Source organism: Rhinopithecus roxellana, unplaced genomic scaffold (assembly GCF_007565055.1).
Source record: "Rhinopithecus roxellana isolate Shanxi Qingling unplaced genomic scaffold, ASM756505v1 contig2131, whole genome shotgun sequence".
Classification (NCBI taxonomy): Eukaryota; Metazoa; Chordata; class Mammalia; order Primates; family Cercopithecidae; genus Rhinopithecus; species Rhinopithecus roxellana.
The window spans coordinates 1-8961 of record NW_022141961.1 but is presented as its reverse complement, the minus strand read 5'-3'; the positions used below and the strand labels follow the sequence as shown (position 1 = coordinate 8961).

General features: G+C 52.2%; 1 pseudogene; it reads left to right on the top strand.

The window, feature by feature from the left end:
* Positions 1–4280: 4280 nt before the first annotated feature.
* LOC115895747 lies at positions 4281–7832 on the top strand (annotated as a pseudogene).
* Positions 7833–8961: the final 1129 nt, after the last annotated feature.

Sequence of the window (8961 nt, the reverse complement as noted above, 5' to 3'; positions counted from 1 at the left end):
GTAGGATTACAGGTACCCACTACCACGCCTGGCTAATTTTTGTATTTTTAGTAGAGGCGGGGTTTCACCATGTTGGCCAGGCTGGTGTCAAGCTCCAGCGTCAAGTGATCCACCTGCCTCAGCCTCAAATTGTTGAGATTACAGGCATGAGCCACCGCTCCTGGCCTCCAAAACAAGTTTAGTTCACACACGACAGACATGATTATTTCTATGCCTGCTCCTTTCAGCATGGAAAGGACCTCATTCTAAGCGCAAACTGAACATGACCATATCAGAGAACTGCAGGACTTACCTCTGGTTACTTTTAAATGTTCTTGACTTTCAGAAGTGTGAACATTTCTCTTAAAATTCCAATGTCTTTTAGAACTAAAGATGATCTGATGCTTCAGAGAATAAAGGTCGAATCTACTTTAGGTATAATGACCTGTCAGTCTTTCTATTTTAACAAGCACTGTTTTATTACACATTTAATGTATGATATTTTCAGTGTGAAGCTTTCTTTTGCAAATTCATCTGCAAAAGACCATCAGGTATCTACATATATGCCCTTGTGTTTTGATAAAGAAAAACACTCTTGAATGTGGTTAATGAAACTCTGACTCATGCCTCTGAAGAAGTTATTTGAAACTGTATGAAGAAATGCATCTTTCTAGATGAAATCTATATGAACAAGCAGGTGCATCTGGTTGAGTAGGGGTGCTGTCCTAGCCCAGTGATCCACATTGTCTCATCTTGATTCCTTTTACTGTTGCTTTGTTCCAGAATAGCAACTTTTACCTGCTAAAAAAAGTCTGATGCTAGAGACCAGGTTTCTGCAGATGGCATAGAAATTTGAATTTGAGACAGCTTAGAAACAATTTAGAGACTTAAGGTAAAATGTGGGGCATTTTGGTGTGTGATGAATTATTTTTAAAATTAAAAAATGTTTAAATAGTTTGGCTGCTAAGCGCTTCCCTTGATTTGTGCAAGAGGAAGCTGAGCAAACATTTAGATCTTGCAGAGTCTCACTTTGCCCTTCTATAGGGTCACATAATTTGGTATATAACAGACTCTGGATCCATTCATTGTATAAATATCTTCTCAATATTCTACATTTATTTCTGTCCTAAGAACCGACTAATAAGAATTGACAAGATTGTCTCAAATCCAAAACTTTGTTCACACTATAATAAAAAATTTAAGTGAAAACATTATGAAATATGGAAATTAAAGTCTCCATAGTGTATCAGTACATTGGTAAACTGTAATTTACTAGTATAACTTACAGTTACAAAACATTTAGCATGGTACATTGCATTAGCAGTGCTAAGTTTGTGCATTACTCAAAAGGTGTTCATATAAAATTTAGGATTTTTGTATAACATTATTCTTATGCACATAGCAATACTACATATTAAGCTGTCACAATCTAAACATGCATGACAGATCATGAATATAAAGATGAAATACTATTTATACACTGAGGTAATTTCTTCTATGCTGGGAAGATTAGATGGGGTTCAATGAAGTGAGTAATACATTTACCAATATGCAATGGAAGATGGATGTGTTTGCTTTGATTTTTAGTCTCCTTGCTCAAAAGACCATTTCATTTTCTTTAGAATTATGAAATAGTTTTGGATTAGATCCATGTGAGAAAGCCAGAGAAATGTAGTTAGCAGAATTTCCCAGAGTTCCTAAATCCAAAACTAATAACAGTTTGGGTAAGGGCATACTAATGATGACATCCAACTCTAATCAGGAGTTACAGGTCATCGGAGATCACTTAACAAACAAGCAGGCGGATCGCTAGAGTGTAGGTCTTTCCCAGTTATCCCAGCATTGTCATTTTAGAGATGCCTGTAAAAGATGTCTCGTCCAATTCCCTCACTTCATGGAAGAAGAAACTAAAGGTTAGCCCAGACCTGTTGGCTTTTTTTTTTTTTTTTTTGAGACAGGGGTCCTGCTCGTCACCCAGGCTTGAGTGCAGTGGCATCATCTCACCATCGTGGCTCATTGCAACCTCTGCCTCCTAGTGACATCCATGAGCAGGGAGCCTGCAGGTAGGGGTGTGTGCACCTGCCCTGACTGCCTGGCCCTGTGGTCGAGGGGGGGAAGGCAGCTCTGCCTGCATCTCCACCCCATTTATAAAATATTGAGGTGTCTTCTGCTGGGGCATGCGCTGAGGGGTGACTCGCAGGCACTGACCTCAGGAAGTTCCCAGGCTTGTGTAGAAGCTGGTGGGAATGTGCCAAGAACAGAGGTGTCAGGAGCCAGGTATTGGGCAGGTCCCAGGTGTCTGAGCCTCGGTTTCCTCACCTGTAGGAGGGTGGTAACACTGCCCTGCTCAGCTTACCAAGTACAGATGTAAGTTTTCAGTGCAGAGGAAAAGCAAAGACCTTCCCCTCAGATGGCCATACTGCCTTGTTGCAGTATCCAACCCTCCAGTGCTCCTCCAGGGGGTGTCCTGGCCTCCTCCCTTATAGCTCTCAGGTGTCACATGTGGGTCCTGCCCTACCATCCCCTCTCCCTGTCTAGAAATGAGGCCTGCTGAGCTTGGAGCCACCCCACTCCCTGCTTTCAAGCCATCTGCTCCTGGGTTAGCCTGTGGCTGGCCTGGCCTGATTCTACGCAGATGTGGGTGTTTCTCCACTGCTAGGGCAGCGGTCATCCATCCTGGCACCTGGGTCAGCTCTCAACTGTGACTGTTGTGCCTGTGCTTCCCCCAGGTCCTGGTGGTCACTCCAACCCTGCTCTCACAAATTCCAAGAGCAGGCTGACTGTCCTCCATTCCCACCTTTCCATTAACTGCTGCAAGAAGGGACAGACACTGCTGCAGAGAACTTGCCACAGTGTTTCATGCTGTGGCTATTGGGGCCAGGCTGCACGCTCCATTCTAGGGAAGAGTGAGGATTCCTGATCATCAGTCTTAACAGGGGACTGTCCTGTGGGCACCTGGACAGGCTGCCGGGAGTGGGGTGGAGTGGGGTTAGAGTACTGGCTGCTGCCCATTGAGGGTGTGTGGATTCCTTAAGGGTGTGCGTGCTGTAGTCTGTGTGCATGTCTGTTTTTTTTCTCCTCTTTAAAACTAATCAGTCTTGTGTAATCAGGTTGGCCCTGCTTCCTGCCTATGGGCTATGGGTGTACCATTGGAACTGCAAATGGGGTGATAGGGCATCAGCAGCTTTCCCACCCCCAAGAGCTTCCTGACATGCAGCCCCTCATCTCCAGCCAACCTCTGGCTCCTCCAGGGTCCTGGGACTCAGGCCTCACACTCCAGCATGGAGGGCTTTGCTTCTGGTGGTGCTCTCCTTCGGAGGCACCTTGGAACAGGAGTGCAACAGAGTTCAGGCAGTGCCATCTGTTGCATGGATACCCCGCTGCCACTCTCCTCCACCTTCCTGGCGCAGAACCCTGGGATGGGTCTCCATTGAAGAAGACAAAAGGGAGAGAGAATGCGTAGAGGCTGGGAGCAGTGGCTCATGCCTGTCATCCCAGCACTTTGGGAGGCCAAGGCGGGTGGATCGCTTGAGGTCAGGAGTTCGAGACCAGCCTGGCCAACAGAGTGAAACCCTGTCTCTATTAAAAATACAAAAAAATTAGCTTGTTATGGCAGCGGGAGCCTGTAATACCAGCTACTCGGGAGGTTGAGGCGGGAGAATCACTTGAACCCAGGAGTCGGAGGTTGCAGTGAGCCAATATCACACTACTGCACTCCAGCCTGGGCGACAGAGGGAGACTCCGTCTTAAAAAAAAAAAAAAAAGCATGCATAGAAGTTTTTTGTGTGACCCTGGGCAAGTCATTTCCCCTCCTTCCCTCCTTGGGACTCAGCTCCTTGCCTGTGAACAGGGACAGCGCTTCTCCCTCATGGAGCTGCTGTGAGAATTACAGTAGAAAATGCACCTGTGGTGGCTGTTGGTAGTGACTGGTGCCCCCAATCCTGACTGTCCTGCAGGATGGGGCCTGGGCCCAGGGACAGGGGATGGGCTGGCAGAGGATGCCCATCCTAGAGAGGAGCCTTCTTGGCAGACGTGGAGACCAAGCTGAGTCAGAGTCCAGGACCTAAGTTTGAGGGTGCATCTTAGACCCTGCAGCCATGAGTCTTTGGCTGGGTCAAGTGGCCTTTCTGAGATTCAGTTCCTTATCGGTAAAGCCTGGGCAGTGGTGCTCAGCGTCTTTCACAGGACACCATGTGAGTGCAGATGGAGACCCACTAAGCAACCTGCTGGGGAGAAATTCATGGGGAGCACCCCTCCAGAGAGGGCTGGCTCGCACAGGCCCTCAGCCCAGCCCCTTGCAGGCTGGACCTTGGAGAGGGAGGCCCTGAGGCGACACATGGCACCTGGCTCCTGGCCTGCACCTGCGTCTGCACCTGTGTCCGCTCGGGAGTCTCTGTCTCAGGGGTTGGATGAGGTGAGGGTTGGGCAGTAGTGTCTGCATGAGGTGAGTGGATAACTAGGGCGTGTTTGGGGGACTGGGTTGTCCGACGTCGAGACCCTCGGGAAAGGTTTGGCCCAAACTGTGCTGGGGCATGTCCTCTAGGGGTCAGCCTGGACCTCCGTCTCTATTCTCCCTACCTTTACCTCCGTACCTCCAGTCCCTGGACTGACCCTGGTCTCCCTTCCTTCACCCTCTTGATGCCTCTCTGGGTCTGACTTGCCTGTGTACCATGGGTCAGAGCCCACCACTTCCCAGGCCTCCCAGTGGTTCCCTGGACAGATTCTGGGATGATTCACTGCTGACTGCCCTGCTAGGGTGTCAGATCCCCCCACAACCCTCCAACTCAGCTCTGCCCTGAATCACTCATTGTGGGCTCCCAACCGTCACTGTCTCCAGGACCAAGGACTGGAAACTTCACCTGCCTCACCAACAACCTTCTCAGGATCGATTGCCGCTGGTCTGTCCCAGAGCTGGGCCAGGGCTCCAGCCCCGGGCTCCTCTTCACCAGGTGAGGGTGGAGGGCCATGCCCACCTGGACAGGGATGAGGGTGAGGTCCCCAGGATGGCAGCAGCTACACCAGGACAGTGTAGCAGCCCCGTGGTGCTGACACTTGCTGTTTCTAGCAATAGGGCTCCTGATGGCACACGTAAGTGCATATCGTGGGTCAGTGAGTGCACTGTAGTGCTGCCACCCGAGGCTGTGCTCCTGCCATCCAACAATTTCATCATCACTTTCCACCACTGCGTGTCTGGGAGGGAGCAGGTCAGCCTGGTGGAGCTGCAGTACCTGCCCTGGAGACACGGTGAGTATCAGCTATAGACCTGGGGCAGGGCCCCTTGCCAAGAACATCCTGGCTGCTTGGGGGCTGGGATCAGGGCCCTGCAACCTGTGACCCCTGTGGCCCAGTGAGTGTTCTCAGTCCCTGCCAAGTGAGATCCAGGGCTGGGGGCAGGCTTGGACCCTGGGAGGGGCGGGTCCACGTGGTTACTGCAGGGGCAGGGTTTTGGCAGAAAATAGAGATGCAGGGCTGCTGGTTGGGGCAGGGGCTGGCATTTGAGTCATGTGAAGTGCACTCCAGTCATAGCAGGAGTGAAGGAAAGGGAAAGCAATATTTAGAAACCACGTACTGTAGCTGCAGAGGCCAGAGGAAGTCATGGCTGTCCTGTCCCGCCTGGGGCTTTTCTGTTCCAGTCTCCCATTGAGGTGCCTGGTCTGAGAGGGCCTTGACCATGCCCCTTGGAAATCTTTCAGATCCCCAGTCTTGGGTGTGCTGACTGACACACCAGACCCATGGGGCTTCAGCCTTACGTAGCTTCACTCTGTTCCAGTGAAGCTGGACCCACTCTCTGATTTGCAGAGCAATGTCAGCTCTGGCCACTGCATCTTGACCTGGAGCATCAGTCCTGCCTTGCAGCTGACGACCACACTTCTCAGCTATGAGCTGGGATTCAAGAGGCAGGAAGAGGCCTGGGAGGTAACACTTTGACTGGCTTCCCCTGGGGTCCTCTCTCCTGGGAGCAGCAGTCCAGGACAGACTCCCCACTCTAAATAAGGAGATGTCAACTTGGAGTGATGAGGAGGGGAGGAACTGGAGCCAGTGGTGTGTGTGTGAACACACATGCTGACATGAACATGTGTGTTCTTCATGTGTGTGTATGGGAGTAGGGTGAGTGTGCCTGTGTCTCTGTGTGTGTGTGCACATAAGTGTGGTGAGTGTGCGTGTATGTGTTTATGTGTGCACACATGTGCACTGAGGCTGCTCATAGCCCCTGGGCCCTTCCTGCCCACAGGCTCTCTGATCCCACCCTGGGGGTGGCCAGGCAGCACCTTTGTTGCTGTGTCTGTCTTTCTTCTGCTGACTGGCCTGACCTACCTCCTGTTCAAGCCATCACCCAGGTCGGTAGCTGATGAGTGTGTGTGTGTACATGTGTGAGTGGGTAAGAGTGTACATGCTAGTGTATGTGTGCAGATGTGTCACTGTGTGCATGTGTGAGTGTGTGGTGGGTAGGCCATCAAGGGCCACCCTTGTCTGGTTCCTCCCCTCCTCTCCACTGTCTGGTCCTGGAAGGAGTGGGCTTTTCAAGTCTCCACTCTGGGCCAGAAGAGGTTCTCAAGTTGCCAGGGAGAGAAGGTAAGGGGGATCTGTGGCAGAGGCCGAAGACAAGCGCAGTTGGGTCCCGACCAGACCCAGAGTCACTGAGATCAAGAGCCGGAGGTCCTAGTTTTCTGCCTCTGGAGGAACTTGGTTTGTTCCTTTGTTCACACGTTCTATGAAAGTACAGTTGAGGCATCTGGTGTGCACAGGACCCTGTTCTCACCCTGGCAAATGCCTTAGAGAACAAGATGGACGAAGGCCCTCCTTCAATAAACCGTCATGCCTCGTGTACCACATATCAGGTTACAAGAGGGGGTGCAGGGGCCATGTCAGGCAGCGGATGTGAGGAAGAGGATGTGGGGAGAGGGGTGCTCGGTGGGGCTAAGTGGGAGGGTGCTTGACTTCTCCTTGGAGCAAAGGAAAGTGTGAAACTGTGTGATACGACCTAGTTTATGTTTTGAGGAATGGATTGCTGGGACAAGGGGACAGGGGGGACCTGCTGGGGACGAATGGGGGCCAGCAGGGTGCCCACAGGGAGATGATTTGGCAGGAGCCAGTGAAAGAAGTGGAGATAGAGCAAAGTGGAGGGAATTGCAGGGTCTTAGCGGGAGAAATAGAGGGGACATGTGACTGGATGAGATACGAGTGGTGACCCCTGAGGTGGGGAAATGGGGGACACCCTTGCGGGGAGGTTGGGGAGGTCTATTTGCACCTGTTGGGTTGGAGCCCCAGGTGACATACTTGTGGGAGGGTCAGTGGATCTTTGGCAAAAAGTCTGGTGCTCCAGGAGACACTGGGTAGGTTGGGAGCCACAGACCTGCTGATGTCAAAGACGAGGTTCCTGGAGGTGCTGGCTCCCTCTGCGGGCTGAGGACCCGGCTGGTAACTCCCCATTCTGAACCCACCATTGGCGCTCACGCTGCAAAGGACACCTGCCTCAGTAGAAATCAGTTCTGTGAGGCTGTTAGGCAAGGAGGCCCAGTTGGGTCCTGCCCTGAGAGTGGGTTGGAATGTGAGAGACGGGAGAGAGGCAGTGGCAGGGACGAGGTGGGTGGGCCTCCTGCTGATGGAAGGAAGCTCAGCCTCTGCAGTGACCTCAGGCCACCTGGGTCCCCACAGGCCTCTGACTGGCCTCTCCTGGTCTCAGGGTGGTGAAGAGAACCTTCTACCAGAACGTGCCCTCTCCAGCGGCGTTCTTCCGGCCCCTCTACAGTGTGCACAATGGGAACTTCCAGGTGTGTGCAGAGACCACGGCAGGGCATCGGGGGCAGGTGTTGCCCAGAGCTCTGGCCTGCCCACGATGTTGGCTTTCATGAGGGTTGGCGGCCGGTATGGGAGCCTTGTCAGTGCTTGGAGCCTTTTTTGTGTATTCAGTGTATTTCAATCTATACGCTGTGTCTCAAATGGGGAAAATCTAGCTTTATTCTCATGTCTTTTTGTTCTCATGTCTCCAGTTCCACGGTTGATGGAAAAATGTAAATTTCTCATGACTTATCTCTGTCTCCTCTGGTTTTCAGCTGTCTGCACCCACCATGTGCCTCACCTCCTCCTTCTGCGAACATGTCTGTCCTGTGGCCATGGGGAAGGGGCTGTGGTGTGTGCACTGCCCGCGGGGCTCTCACTGCCTCTGGGCTCCTGCTCTGCCTTGTCCCCTGGTCCCCGCAGATTTCATGCTGGCACCACAGCTGAGGAGTGGGCTCTGCACTTCCCCCTCTGTGGCCTTGTTGGGCTCCACAGCCCAGGAACCAGTGAGCAACTTGGGGGTTGCATCAGGCCCTCCCCTCCCTTCTGGGCTGGCGGTTCATGCCCCTGGGTGGGAGGAGCGGGAGAGGGAGGGCTCCAGTGAGAGTGGTCTGGTTTTTCCCCTCAGACTCCTCACTTTGGACAAAAGACAAGAAGCAGTGAGGGCCCCTCCCTGGGTTCTGGGCCAAACTGACTCCTCTTCTCCAGGATCTTCCCTCCCTGTGCCCTAGGGTATCCCTGGGCCCTGTGCGGCAAGGATGTCCCCTCCACACCACAGCTCCAGCTTACTATGCAGAAAAATTCTTTTCTCTCTCAATGAGGAGCCTAGTTTTCAAGATTTTTGTCCAAATATTCAATTTGAACCATAAACTGGGCACATAACTCTTGGCAGAGTCCCCCTCTCTCCCCAGGGTGATAGGTGTGACTGTTAAGAGCCTGGGCAGCCGAGGACAAGGCTGAGCAGGGCACAGATTGTGATTGTCCCTGGACTGTCATCCTGTTGCAGGCACCAGCCCTTCCCTGGAGAACAAGGGCACCTGCCAGGGGTTATTTAGACCCTCTGCTGGGGACCTGGTGCTGTAGGTTGGTCTCCAGGGAGCAGTGCAGTGATGGAGGGTGTGGTGTGTGTGGTGCATGGGATGCAGGCTCCTGGTCCCACCAAGGGAACAGCTTCCTTTTGGAGGCGGGGGCTCCTGTGACCAC